This window comes from Helianthus annuus, chromosome 15 (genome assembly GCF_002127325.2).
Source record: "Helianthus annuus cultivar XRQ/B chromosome 15, HanXRQr2.0-SUNRISE, whole genome shotgun sequence".
Classification (NCBI taxonomy): Eukaryota; Viridiplantae; Streptophyta; class Magnoliopsida; order Asterales; family Asteraceae; genus Helianthus; species Helianthus annuus.
In genome coordinates this window covers 88,997,218-89,015,003 of record NC_035447.2, presented here as the reverse complement: position 1 = coordinate 89,015,003, position 17,786 = coordinate 88,997,218, and positions in this window count along the sequence as shown.

Below are 17,786 nucleotides of genomic sequence, written 5' to 3'. Positions count from 1 at the left end.
AATAACGCGAGGTCCTTAACTGTAATTAATCAAGGGCCATATCGCAAAGTTACCCCTTCAAACCCGAAGGGTCAGGTTATTAATTACCAAAGATTCGATATTAATTACTAAGATTTAGTAATCATTTCAAAAAGATACAATTTTAACCCCTTACGGACCGTAAAGGGTATGCCTTACGGACCGTAAGGGGGGGAAATGATTGCTGGTGATCCGCCTATGGCTTACGGACCGCAAGACCTAAGCCATACGGTCCGTAAGCGATGCCCAGCGACAGAAAGTTGGCTGTTGGCTGTCCAAAGCGGTAAAACATGAAGTAATGGGTTTCTCAGGGTCATGGGTGCCCCCTACTCGACCCATAACTCTCTAGGACACCTGCCATTCATCCATGGTCACTTGTAGAGTGTGTTGTGATGATCTTAATGCCATTCTTACCCTATAAATAGAACCGTTGTGTGCATAAGTTTCATCACAACTCAAAACACATTCTCTGATCATTCTTGGAGCTTTCAAACCTTCTTCTTTGTTCTCTAAGCAAGCCTAAGCTTCTGTAAGTCATTTATATCCTTTGTAGTTTGATTTTACTTAGTAAGATAGCTAAAATCCAAACCGTCGTAAATACGGTTTGACTTCAAAATAAATCCGTAATGGCTCAGTCTTATGACGGATCAAAAGTAGTTATGAGTTGGTAATTATGTGGGTAATAAACCCCTAAAAGGGTTCCCTCTGATCGCCACTCTAACTAGTTCAAATGTCGAGTCAAACGAACGTTTAAAAAGTCAACAGAAAGCCGTTTTTGCGAATCTTGCATAATCTGTAATGTGTATGCTATGAAACCTGTTTTGATGATCCTAAAACATGATATTAAGTATATAAACTTGTTTACGCTCGTTCAAATCGACCATTTGCTATATTGACCCGGTTCGGAGCCGAATGTCGCAAAAGTTTGACTTTTGCTTTGACTTCAGTTCTGACCCGTTTTAGTGAGGTATAGATATGCCTTAGGACTCTCTTAGGACCAGGTTACATGATGGTATAACCCTCTGTGACCGGTTCATTGTTTGTCCGAGTCTTTTATGCATTTCCGTTAATCGCCTAAAAGTTGACCGTAACACCCTTTTTAAAATAAAACGAGTATTTCGGACGCGTGAACGGACCATAACCTTGCTAACTAAATTATAAGCATGTCCTTAAAGTTTCACGTTAATCCGAGGTCTAGAATGAGAGTTATGCTAAATAGCGCATTTATAAGAAACTTTTGTAATAAACGGCGCAATTAGCATAACGCCTATCTAAACCAAGATTTCGTCACCAAAACTTTTAACCACTGTTATAAAATAATATTTTTGGAATTTTAAAGATTTTTAATAATTTTTACCTCGCTCATAACCTGCGGTTATGGCTACGGTTCGGTAAATACCGAATATGCCCTTTTCGGCCAAAACTTGAGTTCTACAAGGTCTTTTGACCCGATTCCAGTTGCTACTGATTTTATATAATAAATAAAGTATTTTAAACTTTATAAACTGTTCGGGAAACTCAGATTTCCTGTAGAACTCGAAAAGCTCTTTAAAAGTCTTTAAAATGACCGAAAAACCCCTATGGGGCGTAATATTAACTTAAACTCGTTACGGGCATCACAGAAGGTATCCTACTGATACCACAACCTCTTTAAGGCATATTGACTTAGGAAATAAACATAGGACTCTCATGGTTAACCGTTTCGCCTATTGTGCGCACGGTTCGGCTTATGGAACTAGTTTTTCATAAATTAGCCGACATGGGTCAAACCATATTATTTTGACCCCAAAATTCAGAGTGTGAACCTTGAACCCATATAAAACAAGTCTCTGAACTTGTTGGGTCGGAATCACAATCCATTCTCGGTTTTCTCCTTTTCGCACGATTAAACCATATTTATATTTCGGAACCAACCGGTCTAGGCTACGGCCAATATAAAGACCCGTTAGGATTCTAATAGGTTAATTAAAACCTTCGTTCCAGAATAGGAGCCCCAGTAAAAGCTACCGGTGACGTAATCCATTAAGGAATATACTTGCAAAGGTAAATACTTTTAACTTATTTTCCCTTATACGGGCTTGGGATACGGTATATTAATACCGCTTGATTGAGCATCATATCTTCCATCGCTTAGGTGGTTAATTGAATAATGTGATCGGCTCATTTAAACAGTCTTGTTACTTAAAAGCCTTTGGGGGGTTAATGACCGTTGTCCCGGATATCCTTGGCATCATTTTACGAAATGGCCACGACCTCGACATCCCGGTGTAGGCGTACACCCGGTATATTATGTCGACATTATTATTATTAAAAGACGTAGCCGTTGGTTTTTACACCACGGTTTTACGCAATGTGGTGTGTCTATTAATCTTTAACCCGGACAGGATCCGGGCTACTGAACGCATAAAAGGACATGTAATTCGTTCACAAGATTTTAATAATTTTCCCAAGTTATAAAAGAGTTTGTGCCTCGTGCATTCAAATCAATTTAAATAAACATTTTCAAATGTGTCAGTTGAATGTATTTACCAGTGTAAACTGACGTATTTTCCCAAAAAGATTAAGTGCAGGTACTATACGTAAATCGGCTGGTAATAGCTCCTTAGCATCACGAATAGTCTCGCAAGCTTGATGCTGTATCTGACTGAACAATACTTTATTATTATTTTTGATCCCCTGTGGAAACAATTCGACTTCTGTAATACACTTGATATTACATTCAAAGGTTGAATTATATTTATCTTTATGCTTCCGCTGTGCATTCATATAATTGTGTGGTTTGACTATATTGTTGCCAACTACGTCACGGTAATCCCCCACCGGGCCCACCGGTGATACACGTGGAAAACGGGGTGTGACAGGTTGGTATCAGAGCCAACATTGAGTGAATTAAACACTATCCTAATGTGTTTAATCTCAGTGACACAATTGCACATACTTGAGTCTAGACAAGAACATAGGACAAATTCGAATTGTTATTCCAATTTTGTCTTTTCTTTTATTATTGGTATTTAAAGTTTTATAAAGCAGGAAATATGCCGCCAGTGATATTCCGAGGAAGAGGAAGGGGAAGAAGAGGCAGAGGAGAGATCGTTACTCATCACGATCACGAAGCCGGGCCTTCAAATACGCGAGCTCCTTCGACCACAAGGAGTGAAGAACCGCAGAGGCGAAGAGACCTTTATGAACCTGCGAGGCATTCCACCTCGCACAGCTCGACGCCATCATACCGGCACTCATTCGGGCCAAATTCCGAGAATGACCCCAACAACCCACAACCCTCCTTCATACCTCTACAACGTTCGGTATCACACCGAAATTTTGACGACCCTACTCCATACTTCAGAGGTCAGTTTAATCCAGCTGACTACATCCAGGAACCTTCAGGTTTTGTTCCATTAGGGCCGCAAGATCACTTCTCCGAAGATCATATGGACGAAGATACTGATCCGACAGAACCTGCTCGTGGTTCGCCCACGCATCCAATAGAAGTCTCTGATGGGTCATCCTTCCATGGCACACCCTATCAGGGACCTGATAGCTTTCAAGCGTTGTTCGACCGACATGAGTGGTACTACACGCCACCTCAGCAGTCATCACAACAACCGCGACATCCGCAAGATCCTTCCGAGGATTCACGCTTCATGGCAGTTACGCCACCACCTCCGCCACCGGCACAACCAGTAATGCCTGATCCGCCAAGGCGTAGGAGGACAAATGCTCGTATGTCCACACGAGGAGGAGGGGATTTCCACTTCAGCACCCCTCGACACTCTAGTAGTAGCCACTACCCGCCACTACAAGAAGAAGGACCTTCAAGTTCTGTACAGGAGGCGAACTCCGCACCAGCTGCACCAAATTCGCCACCATTTGGGTATGACCAACCCATACCTGCTTACACGGGTCCAACGGCTTACAACCCGTTCGAACCGTCGTCACAAGCACATTACAACTACAATTATGAGCGCGACCCATATGTGGTGTCGGCTAGATATAATGCACAATATCCCGACGGAGCTCATGGGAACATGGGAGCACCGGACTACTCAGCACATGGGTATCCAGCACCTCCCAGACCTCCAGTTCCGCAACAGGCGCCACAACCACGTTTCTCTCCTCCCGAACAAGAAGAAATACTCCACCGTTTGAGCCGTGTGGAGAGAGAATTCGAGGAAGAACGTAAGAGCCACCGAGGATTCCTGAAGGGCTTAGCAAACCTACTGAAGGGCAAGAAGAAGAAACGTGATCATTAGTCCTTATGTATGTTCTAATGTAATGTTTATTCTAAAAAGAAGTCCCTGTGTGGACATTTATCGTATTTCAGTCCCTACATGGACCTATCTTTTAGTCCTTGCATGGACACTTATCTTGTATTGGTCCCTGCGTGGACTTGTCACTTATTTTAAACCTCTATGAAGGTATGTACTATTTAAAAGACCCGTTTAGGACGGTATGTAATCGTATTAAAATTATGGAATGTTATATTATGAATTTCATTTTTTTGCTATCACTATATATGAAATAAATCAAAACCATTCCTTTTAAATTGATCTGCCTAAATAAAGAATCTAAGAGTGAAACCTAGCCTGGTGTCTTTTAAGATCCGGCCAAGATGGTATGACCTAATTAAAAGATTCAGATTCCCTGTTAACCTCTGTAAGCATGTTAACAATCATGGCAGATGTGGTTCGTCAAAATCGCGCACGTCATTCCTACACAATAATCCTTTATAGGATTTCAAAAACCCAACTAAATGATTTGTAAATCATGGGTTAGATCATCAATAAAGGTGATCAAATTATTAAAACATCCATTAGAGATGTAGTGCCTACGGGCCAATCATGTTAAAACATCCATTAGAGATGTAGTGCCTACGGGCCAACCCTATTAAAACATCCGTTAGTGGTGTAGTGCCTATGGGCCGTAATAATTGTCTTATAAAGACGGAAGACAGTGGTGGTCTATGACTCCCTGTCAGAAAGAGATAAAAGAACTATGGTTCAAATCTCTATGCCTTTGATTCTCTGAAATCTCGGCTAATATTATAAAACATCCTCGTGATTAGGCTTTATGCCGCCAATATTATTGTTATAGCTAAAATAGGATACATTCAAATCCTAAAACTAAGTGAGTAATAAGTTAATCAGATATGGTCTCTGTTACCATGATTAACAAAATTGTCATAAAAGACAACTCCATAATAAACTACTAAATAAAATTTTGTTATCTTCTGTAACAGATTCAAGTTACAATGGCGGATCCCAATGGAGAGAATAGCCATACAAATGAAGATGACTACGACAATGCGCAAGTGCATCTGACAGGCGCACAGTTAAAGGCTCTGATTGACAACGCTGTTTAGGCAGCTCTGGATCGTCAATATACTGAGTCTCAAAGCAGAACCGTATCGAAACCACCCTCCAAACCAAAGTCACAATCCAAACCACTCTCCAAACCCAAGAAAGATGACGATAATCACTCGTCCGTTGAGAACAGTGTTCGTCGTGATCGGGAATATACTGATGCATCCGGTGCCAAGGGTTGCACCTACAAGTACTTCGTGTCTTGTAAACCCCGGGAGTTCACAGGGGAAAAGGGTGCTGTTGATTGTATCACCTGGCTGGATGAGATGGACACTATTGTGGACATCAGTGGGTGTGCGGAGAAGGATGTGGTGAAGTTTGTGTCGTAGTCATTTAAGGGCGAGGCCCTAGCATGGTGGAGAGCGTTGGTACAAGCGTCGGGTAAGTCTGCTCTGTACAAGATGACATGGGAGGAGTTTATTTCTCTCATTAAAGAAAATTACTGCCCTCAGCATGAGGTGGAGAAGATCGAGTCTGATTTTGTGTCATTGGTAATGACAAACCTGGACTGCAAGGCCTACTTGACGAGCTTCAATACGATGTCTCGTTTGGTTCCGTACCTTGTGACACCGGAGCCAAGGAGGATCGCTCGTTTCATTGGGGGCTTAGAGCCTGCGATAAAGGCTAGTGTGAAGACTGTGGACTGTAAGAAGATCAAGGATGCAACCTGCTATGGTTGCAATGAAAAGGGGCATATTAAGAGTAACTGCCCTAAGAATGCCAGGAAACCGGAGGAGAACAAGAAGACGAATGCGAGAGTCTTCCGCATGGATGCAAAGGAGGCAGTGCTGAACGACAATGTACTTACAGGTACTTTTCTCGTAAATAATATTTTTGCAAGAGTACTTTTCAATTCAGGCGCTGATAAATCCTTTGTAGACCAAAAATTTTGCGAACTGCTGAATATGCCTATCAAAACCCTAGACGTAAAATACGAGGTAGAGTTAGCAGACGGCACGATAGAAACCGTCTCCACTATTCTAGAAGGATGCGAAATGTCCATTAAGAACCATTATTTCCCTCTATCTCTACTTCCTTTCAAATTAGCCGGTTTTGACATTGTTCTGGGCATGGACTGGTTATCCAGCAATCAGACCCAAATCATTTGCAACAAAAGACATATAATGCTAAAGACTCCGAGTGGTGAATCGCTTACCATTCGAGGAGATACGCAGTATGGATTGCCCGAGGACGTATCTATGCTCAAGGCTTCTAGATGTTTAAAAAGAGGCTGTGTCATTTACATGGCTCAGGTGATAATTGAAGAGCCCAAGCCGAAGATAGAGGATCTTCCTGTCATTTCCGAATATCCCGAGGTTTTCCCTGAAGAACTACCTGGGTTACCCCCAGACAGGCAAGTGGAATTCAGAATAGATATCATTCCTGGAGCAGCTCCTATAGCTAGAGCGCCCTACAGGCTAGCTCCGACTGAAATGAAGGAATTAAGGACCCAGTTGGATGAACTGCTGGCAAAAGGTTTTATCAGACCTAGTTCGTCTCCCTGGGGAGCACCTGTCCTATTTGTAAAGAAGAAGGACGGATCGATGCGCTTGTGCATCGATTATCGTGAGCTCAATAAAGTTGCCATAAAGAATAGATATCCTTTGCCAAGGATCGACGATCTGTTCGATCAACTGCAAGGAGCGAGCTACTTCTCGAAGATCGACTTAAGGTTGGGCTATCATCAACTAAAGGTTAGAGATGAAGACGTGCATAAGACAGCATTTAGGACTCGCTACGGTCATTACGAGTTTCTAGTGATGGCTTTTGGGCTCACAAATGCACCGGCTGCGTTCATGGATCTCATGAATCGCGTCTGCAAGCCGTACTTGGACAAATTTGTCATCGTCTTCATCGACGATATCCTTATATATTCCAAGAACCAAACTGACCACGAGAAACACCTCCGTTGTATTCTCGAATTACTACAGCGTGAGAAACTCTACGCCAAATTCTCTAAATGCGAATTTTGGTTACGAGAGGTTCAATTTTTGGGTCACGTTGTAAGTGAGCGTGGTATCCAGGTGGATCCCGCTAAGGTGGAGGCAGTCATGAACTGGCAAGAGCCAAAGACGCCTACCGAAATTCGTAGTTTCCTGGGGTTAGCAGGATACTACAGGAGATTTATTGAGAATTTTTCAAGGATTGCTGCGCCCTTGACTTCCCTAACCAAGAAGAAAGAAAAGTTCATTTGGGACCCAAAGCAGCAAGAATCTTTCGAAATTTTGAAGCAGAAGCTAAGCAACGCACCTGTGTTGACACTACCGGAAGGTACAGAAGAATTCGTAGTTTACTGCGATGCGTCACACACTGGCATGGGGTGTGTACTTATGCAGAAAGGCAAGGTGATTGCCTATGCTTCAAGACAATTAAAGGTGCACGAGAAGAATTACACCACCCACGACTTGGAATTGGGTGCCGTTGTATTTGCACTAAAATTGTGGAGGCATTACCTATATGGTATTAAATTTGTGATTTATTCTGATCACAAAAGCCTTCAACATCTGTTCAACCAGAAGGAGTTGAACATGAGGCAACGCCGTTGGATGGAAACCTTAAATGATTATGATTGTGAGATCAGGTACCATCCCGGCAAAGCGAATGTAGTCGCTGATGCCCTGAGCAGAAAGGAAAGGGTGAAACCTATTCGGATCAATGCCAAGAGCATTGAAGTCAAGAATAACTTGATTGAAAGGATCTTAGCTGCACAGCGAGAGGCTGTGTTGGAAGCTAATTATCCTAAGGAAAAGTTAGGAGTAACTGAAGAGCAGTTAACTCTTAGCAAGGATGGAATCCCTAGATTGAACGGACGAATATGGGTTCCGATTTATGGAGGACTACGGGATGTTATCCTCTAGGAAGCCCATAGTTCCAAATATTCTGTCCATCCTGGAGCAGACAAAATGTATCAGGACTTAAAGGCAAATTATTGGTGGATAGGCTTGAAAAAGTCCGTAGCCGCCCATGTAGCAAAGTGCTTGACTTGTGCTCAAGTCAAAGCTGAGCACCAAAAGCCGTCTGGCTTGCTACAATAGCCTGAACTTCCCGAATGGAAGTGGGAGTGTGTAACTATGGATTTCATTACCAAGTTACCCAAAACAAGGAAAGGAAACGACACAATATGGGTCATAGTCGATAGGCTGACTAAATCAGCTCATTTCCTACCCATCAAGGAGACGTATAGCTCCGATATATTAGCCCAACTTTATGTTGATAAGATTGTAGCCTTACACGGCATACCTGTGTCTATTATCTCCGACAGGGATACTAGGTACACGTCTCATTTCTGGAAAAGTTTCCAGCAATCTTTGGGCACGCGTTTGAACTTCAGTACGGCTTACCATCCACAGACGGACGGTCAGAGTGAGCGTACCATTCAAACGCTAGAAGACATGCTTCGTGCATGTGCGATCGATTTAGGTGGTAACTGGGATAAGAATCTACCCCTAATCGAATTCTCCTACAATAACAGCTACCATATCAGCAAAAAGGCTGCGCCTTTCGAGGCATTATACGGTAGGAAGTGTAGATCGCCTGTTTGTTGGGCGGAAGTAGGAGAGGTCCAATTATCAGGACCAGAGATAGTTTTCCAGACAACGGACAAAATTGTTCAGATTCGGGAACGTCTCAAGGCTGCCCGCGATAGGTAGAAGAGCTACGCTGATCCAAAGCGTAAGGACTTTCACTTCGAAGTAGGTGAAAAGGTGTTGCTTAAAGTGTCACCCTGGAAGGGGGTGATGCGTTTTGGCAAGAAGGGCAAGCTGAGTCCGAGATACATAGGACCTTTTGAGGTCACAGAACGTGTCGGGTCAGTTGCCTATAAGTTGAACTTGCCTGAAGAGCTCAATGGAATTCACAATGTGTTCCACATCTGCAATCTCAAGAAGTGCTTCGCCGATGAATCATTGGTGATCCCACACACAGATGTGCATATAGATGAGAGCTTAAAGTTTGTAGAGAAGCCTTTGTCGATTGAAGATCGACAGGTGAAAAGGCTTCGAAGAAAGCACGTACCAATTGTGAAGGTCAAATGGGATGCTCGTAGAGGTCCCGAATACACGTGGGAAGTCGAAGCCACGATGAAAGAAAAGTACCCCTATTTATTTGAGTAAATCTCGGGTCGAGATTTATTTTAAGGGGGTGAGGATGTAACACCTCGAATTTTTTGTGTCCAATGATGTGTTAACACGTGTCATTTGATTACACGTGGCATTGATATTAAATAAAGGACTAATTTTGACAAGCCTTGAAAGTATGTAAATTCGAGGGTTATAAATGTCAACAAAGGGTAAATATACTGTATAGTAACCCTAAATGATGCTCGTACCTTCAAACGAATAAATCATGGATCGTACGGAAGCGAAACGCGGAAGAAAGTGAGAGATTACGAGCTACAGGGGTTAACCGTGTCAACATGTTTAAATTATACCTCTGAGTGACCCTTTAACGTTCCTGAGGCGTTGTAACAGTATTATACGCTCACCAGAATATACTGTATAAATTCCGCGAAGTTCCGTTTTAAAACGAGAAAGTTATGATCAAATTCGTATGAGAAGGGTTAAAAGCGTCAATAATATAATTTAAGACTTTCCGGATAATAAATAAATTAACCGGGGGCTTAATGATACGGGTAAATAACGCGAGGTCCTTAACTGTAATTAATCAAGGGCCATATCGCAAAGTTACCCCTTCAAACCCGAAGGGTCAGGTTATTAATTACCAAAGATTCGATATTAATTACTAAGATTTAGTAATCATTTCAAAAAGATACAATTTTAACCCCTTACGGACCGTAAAGGGTATGCCTTACGGACCGTACGGGGGGGAAATGATTGCTGGTGATCCGCCTATGGCTTACGGACCGCAAGACCTAAGCCATACGGTCCGTAAGCGATGCCCAGCGACAGAAAGTTGGCTGTTGGCTGTCCAAAGCGGTAAAACATGAAGTAATGGGTTTCTTAGGGTCATGGGTGCTCCCTACTCGACCCATAACTCTCTAGGACACCTGCCATTCATCCATGGTCACTTGTAGAGTGTGTTGTGATGATCTTAATGCCATTCTTACACTATAAATAGAACCATTGTGTGCATAAGTTTCATCACAACTCAAAACACATTCTCTGATCATTCTTGGAGCTTTCAAACCTTCTTCTTTGTTCTCTAAGCAAGCCTAAGCTTCTGTAAGTCATTTATATCCTTTGTAGTTTGATTTTACTTAGTAAGATAGCTAAAAACCAAACCGTCGTAAATACAGTTTGACTTCAAAATAAATCCAAAATGGCTCAGTCTTATGACGGATCAAAAGTAGTTATGAGTTGGTAATTATGTGGGTAATAAACCCCTAAAAGGGTTCCCTCTGATCGCCATTCTAACTAGTTCAAATGTCGAGTCAAACAAACGTTTAAAAAGTCAACAGAAAGCCGTTTTTGCGAATCTTGCATAATCTGTAATGTGTATGCTATGAAACCTGTTTTGATGATCCTAAAACATGATATTAAGTATATAAACTTGTTTACGCTCGTTCAAATCGACCATTTGCTATATTGACCCGGTTCGGAGCCGAATGTCGCAAAAGTTTGACTTTTGCTTTGACTTCAGTTCTGACCCGTTTTAGTGAGGTATAGATATGCCTTAGGACTCTCTTAGGACCAGGTTACATGATGGTATAACCCTCTGTGACCGGTTCATTGTTTGTCCGAGTCTTTTATGCATTTCCGTTAATCGCCTAAAAGTTGACCGTAACACCCTTTTTAAAATAAAACGAGTATTTCGGACGCGTGAATGGACCATAACCTTGCTTACTAAATTATAAGCATGTCCTTAAAGTTTCACGTTAATCCGAGGTCTAGAATGAGAGTTATGCTAAATAGCGCATTTATAAGAAATTTTTGTAATAAACGGCGCAATTAGCATAACGCCTATCTAAACCAAGATTTCGTCACCAAAACTTTTACCCACTGTTATAAAATAATATTTTTGGAATTTTAAAGATTTTTAATAATTTTTACCTCGCTCATAACCTGCGGTTATGGCTACGGTTCGGTAAATACCGAATATGCCCTTTTCGGCCAAAACTTGAGTTCTACAAGGTCTTTTGACCCGATTCCAGTTGCTACTGATTTTAAATAATAAATAAAGTATTTTAAACTTGATAAACTGTTCGGGAAACTCAGATTTCCTGTAGAACTCGAAAAGCTCTTTAAAAGTCTTTAAAATGACCGAAAAACCCCTACGGGGCGTAATATTAACTTAAACTCGTTACGGGCATCACGGAAGGTATCCTACTGATACCACAACCTCTTTAAGGCATATTGACTTAGGAAATAAACGTAGGACTCTCATGGTTAACCGTTTCGCCTATTGTGCGCACGGTTCGGCTTATGGAACTAGTTTTTCATAAATTAGCCGACATGGGTCAAACCATATTATTTTGACCTCAAAATCCAGAGTGTGAACCTTGAACCCATATAAAACAAGTCTCTGAACTTGTTGGGTTGGAATCACACTCCATTCTCGGTTTTCGCCTTTTCGCACGATTAAACCATATTTATATTTCGGAACCAACCGGTCTAGGCTACGGCCAATATAAAGACCCGTTAGGATTCTAATAGGTTAATTAAAACCTTCGTTCCAGAATAGGAGCCCCAGTAAAAGCTACCTGTGACGTAATCCATTAAGGAATATACTTGCAAAGGTAAATACTTTTAACTTATTTTCCCTTATACGGGCTTGGGATACGGTATATTAATACCGCTTGATTGAGCATCATATCTTCCATCGCTTAGGTGGTTAATTGAATAATGTGATCGGCTCATTTAAACAGTCTTGTTACTTAAAAGCCTTTGGGGGGTTAATGACCGTTGTCCCGGATATCCTTGGCATCATTTTACGAAATGGCCACGACCTCGACATCCCGGTGTAGGCGTACACCCGGTATATTATGTCGACATTATTATTATTAAAAGACGTAGCCGTTGGTTTTTACACCACGGTTTTACGCAATGTGGTGTGTCTATTAATCTTTAACCCGGATAGGATCCGGGCTACTGAACGCATAAAAGGACATGTAATTCGTTCACAAGATTTTAATAATTTTCCCAAGTTATAAAAGAGTTTGTGCCTCGTGCATTCAAATCAATTTAAATAAACATTTTCAAATGTGTCAGTTGAATGTATTTACCAGTGTAAACTGACGTATTTTCCCAAAAAGATTAAGTGCAGGTACTATACGTAAATCGGCTGGTAATAGCTCCTTAGCATCACGAATAGTCTCGCAAGCTTGATGCTGTATCTGACTGAACAATACTTTATTATTATTTTTGATCCCCTGTGGAAACAATTCGACTTCTGTAATACACTTGATATTACATTCAAAGGTTGAATTATATTTATCTTTATGCTTCCGCTGTGCATTCATATAATTGTGTGGTTTGACTATATTGTTGCCAACTACGTCACGGTAATCCCCCACCGGGCCCACCATTGATACACGTGGAAAACGGGGTGTGACAGTAGTGCAGAAGAAAAATGGGAAATGGAGAGTCTGTGTAGATTACACGGACTTGAATAAGGCTTATCCTAAAGATCCGTTCCCCCTTCCTCATATCGATGCAATGGTGGATGCTACTGCTGGGCATGAAATGTTAACGTTCATGGACGCATCCTCAGGATTTCAGCAGATTCAAATGGAGCCTTCGGATCAGGAGGATACTGCTTTCATGACACCAACAGGTATATATTGCTATACTGCTATGCCTTTCGGTTTGAAAAATGCAGGTGCAACATACCAGAGATTAGTAAACATGATGTTCAAAGATAAGCTGGGGGACACCATGGAGGTATATATTGACGATATGGTGGTGAAATCTAAAAAGGCTGAGGATCACCTCCAGGATATCAAGGGAGCATTTGATATCCTGGATCAGTATAACATGAAGCTGAATCCTGCTAAGTGCCATTTCGAAGTGGGGGCAGGAAAGTTTCTTGGATATATGGTGACGAAAAGGGGGATAGAGGCAAGCCCGGAGCAGATTAAAGTTATCTTGGATATAAAATCACCCTCGAATATGAAGGATGTTCAACGGTTAACAGGACGAGTAGCAGCCTTGAACAGATTTATTTCGAGATCCTCGGAAAAATGTAAGGAATTCTATGATATCCTCAAGAAGAATAAGAAATTTGAATGGGGAGCAAAGCATGAAGCAGCCTTGCAGGATTTGAAGCGATATCTCTCAACTGCACCTCTATTGATGAAGCTTGAAAATGGTGAACCGATATCCCTATACCTCGCTGTAAGTGTCGTTCTTATAAAAGACCATGAAGGTCAGCAATATCCTGTTTATTATGTTAGTAAAAGTTTGTTAGATGCTGAAACTAGGTATTTTCATTTAGAAAAATTAATATTAGCTCTAGTCATGGCATCGACAAAGCTTAGACATTATTTTGAGACACATAGGATCCATGTTAAAACGAATTATCCTGTCAAAAATGTGCTTAGGAAACCAGAGATGTCAGGCAGGATGGCCAAGTGGTCAGTAAAGTTGAGTGCTTATGATTTAGTATAGGAACCTAGAACTGCCATAAAGTCTCAGGCTTTAGCTGACTTTGTGGCTGATTTCAGTAGTGACATTCAGGATGAGGTAGACCTAGAAGTTCAACAGTTAGGAGAATCTTCAGGATCATGGACGTTGTGTACTGATGGTGCATCCAATATAAGAGGTGTAGGTTTAGGTATACTACTAAAATCGCCACAGGGGGACATATTACCCCAGGCTATTAGGTGTGAATTTCCTGCTACTAATAATGAGGCAGAATATGAAGCTTTAACTGCAGGATTAGAATTGGCTAAGAGTATGAGTATCAAGAATTTGCAAGTATATGTTGACTCCTTGTTAATTACTAACCATTTTAATGGATCCTATGCAGTGAAGGGTGAGAAATTAATCGAATACCTCGATATTCTCAAAAAATTAGCAGGATATTTCGATGTTTTTACACTTGAACAGGTACCAAGAGAGGATAATGCTGAAGCAGATGCCTTAGCAAATCTGGGATCATCGATCAGGATACCAGAAGGAACCCAAATACCAATATTACATGTCTTGTATCCTGCAACGAATCCTCGGGATAAAGAAGTAGCGGGTATTCGGGATCCTGGAGCAGCGTATCCTGAAGAGGATCCTAAATCTTGGACGGCTCCAATCATGAGATATCTCAAGGAAGGACACATCCCTGAAAATGAAAACCCTAAGGCATTTAGGATGAAGGTATCACGATTCACTATTATAAATAATGTTTTATACAAGAAATCTCTTGCAGGACCGTATTTGAGGTGTTTGGAGGATCCTGAAGCCAAAGAAGTACTTCAGGATATACATGGAGGGGATTGTGGTAACCATACTGGGGGCAGGTCATTATTCTCAAAAGTATTAAGGACAGGATATTATTGGCCGACAATGAGAAAAGATGCCGCAGAATATGCTCGAAGATGTGACGCATGTCAAAGACATAGTAACATATTACATCAGCCTGCTGAACCGCTGTATTCTATTGTTTCCCCTTGGCCGTTTATGAAGTGGGTTATGGATATAGTGGGAAAGCTTCCAAAAGCTCCAGGAGGAAAGGTTTTCATGTTGGCAATGACGGATTATTTCTCCAAGTGGGTTGAAGCAGAAGCATTTGTTCAAGTTAGAGACCAGGAAGTAGTATCCTTCATAAAGAGAAATATCCTAACCAGATTTGGAGTACCAGCCGAGATAATCTGTGACAATGATTCTCAGTTTATAAGCAAGAGAACTACTGACTTTTGCAAAAGTTGGGGAATCAAAATGATAACATCTACTCCGGTACATCCTCAAGCGAATGGACAAGCAGAATCCTCAAACAAGATAATCGTCAATAACTTAAAGAAGAGGCTTGGAGCCAAAAAAAGGAAGATGGGCAGAAGAATTACCCTTTGTCTTGTGGGCTGATAGGACAACGGTAAAGAATGCAACAGGCCAAACCCCGTTTTCCTTGGTATTTGGAGCAGAAGCGATGATTCCAACGGAAATGACAATACCTACTGCAAGATCTACCCTACGGGATCCTGAACAGAATCCTGAAGCCTTGAGTCAGGATTTGGATACTATAGATGAAAAAAGGGATGCAGCAAGGCTAAGGATGGAAGCATATCAACAAAGAATATCCAGAGCATATAACAAGAATATCAGGACCAGAATATTTAAGGTTGGAGATTGGGTGTTAAGAAAGGCTTTTCAGAATACTACTAATCCTGCCGATGGCAAGCTAGCTCCAAAATGGGAAGGACCATATGAGGTTGAATTAGAAGCAGGGAAAGGAGCATATAGACTCAAGAATATGGAAGGGGATATGCTACCGAGATCTTGGAATGCTATACACCTTAAGCTTTATTTCAAGTGAGTTTAGAATTTAATTTCTAACTCAGGATGGTATGAATTCTATCTTTTTTAAATATGTTTGGTTTAATTTGTTCTTTGAAACCCAATACTAACTTAAGCATCGGAGGGGTGTTAGCCAAGCTAACACCCACCTTAGTTTAAGGATGTTTTGCAGTATATGCTCCAGGATATAGCTCCAGGATGCTCACTCAAGATACTTCGGAAGATTAGAGGATTGGCCCCCCCTCTCACGTATAAGGGATTCCGATCCCTTCACAGGTTTAAAGGTATTCACCTTTCTTCCGAATTGGGTTTAAACACCCCGCCTGGAGCGCAAGTTATTCAGGCATAGTTCAAGGTGGCGGGACCAGTCCATGTGAAAGTGGCTGACAATTTCGTTACTGTTGGCTATATCCTGAATCCTAAAGGTATATGAGGATTGATCACCCTCTCTCACGAAAGGGTGTTTTCATACTCTCTAAGGTTTAAAGGTTTTCACCTTTCTAAGTCTTGGAGTTTATACACTCCCGCCTGTAGAGCGCGAAAATTTGGGATTTTCCCCAGGATACAAGGAATTTATCTCCAGAACATTCTTGGGTTTTACCCCTGTAACATGAAAAATTGTCTATACAATGGGAACTGATATCCAGAAGATTTCTAAGTATTTGAAGACATTGTACACAGGGGGCATTCCTACTAAAGCAATGGTGTAAAGCTAAAATGATAAGGCTCGGAACTAATGTACTAAGTGTCTCAGACAGGGGACATCTTCATTGGAAAAAGTTCCAGAGGGATTGAGGTTTGATAATAGGGTTATACCCTATTCCTGGTATGATCTTTCCTTTGTAAACATTGTTTAAGTTTTTGATAATACTATGTTTGGTAAAAGGTTAAATATCCTGATATATTCTCAAAATATATTTTCAAAATACTTCTCAGAATATTTGATTAAAATATTTGAAACTAATACTAGTTTGAAACTTTGATCATTTAAGTATTATTAAAACAGGTTTTGGAAAAGTGGATTGAATTTCACTTTTTAAAAAGCTTTCTACAAAGTTGAACGAATATTTGGAAGTCCTATCTAATAACAGTTTTTATAATATATCGCTGAGCATATTGATCAGGATATTTTTGAAAGATAGTTGTACGAAATTTTGCAAAGCTAAGATCTATGCTAAGAAAGACGGAAGATAATAGCAAGAAAAATGAAAGACGAAATTATTTTTTGAAACAATCAGTACTGGTTGATAACCGAAGGTTTCGTGCTGAAACCCAGGACCCATCCACCTTCGGCTGTCAAATTGTTTTGATAAAAATTGTTCATTGGACATAAAATTGTTCAAACAATTTAAAGGAAATAAGCTTTAGGGGGCAGTGCCTTCTTCGTCCATAATGATTTCAGCAGCATCCGTCTTGGGATCCGCCTCAGCATCCTTCTCAGCATCGGTTGCTTTTTCAACTGCTATGGAAGATTCTTCGGCAGCTGGTTTGGAAGAAGTGCCGCCAAGGTTCTTTAGCTTGGATTCCCAGGCACCAACGTCCCAAGAAGGGCATTCGAAACCTAATGTTTTGGCTTCATGGGCCATCTTCAACCTGGCTTGAAGGAGAGAAATGACGACGGAACCCTTAAGGCTTTCCCGGTAGCTGACCATATCCCGTTCGTGTTGCACATGGGCAGTTTCAAGATCGGCTTGGGCTTGAAGAGTAGCTTTGTTGAGAGCAGTCTGGTGTTCTTGAGTCATAGCTTTGAACTTCTCCTCGTAATGACGAGATTTGGCGGCTGCAATCATGCCTTGATCGGAGATTGTGACTTCTGCTTCCTTTAGCTTGGATTCAAGCGTCTTGTTAAGCCTGCAGGATTCTTGATATAGATGAACCAGACGCTCAAGACCCTGCGAAGGTAAGAGGACAGGTATTGATATTGATAAATCTTTGTAAATGATGTAAGCTGTAGGATGTAATTTGAGAATACTAACCTGGTTAAGAAAGGAAGTCATAAACC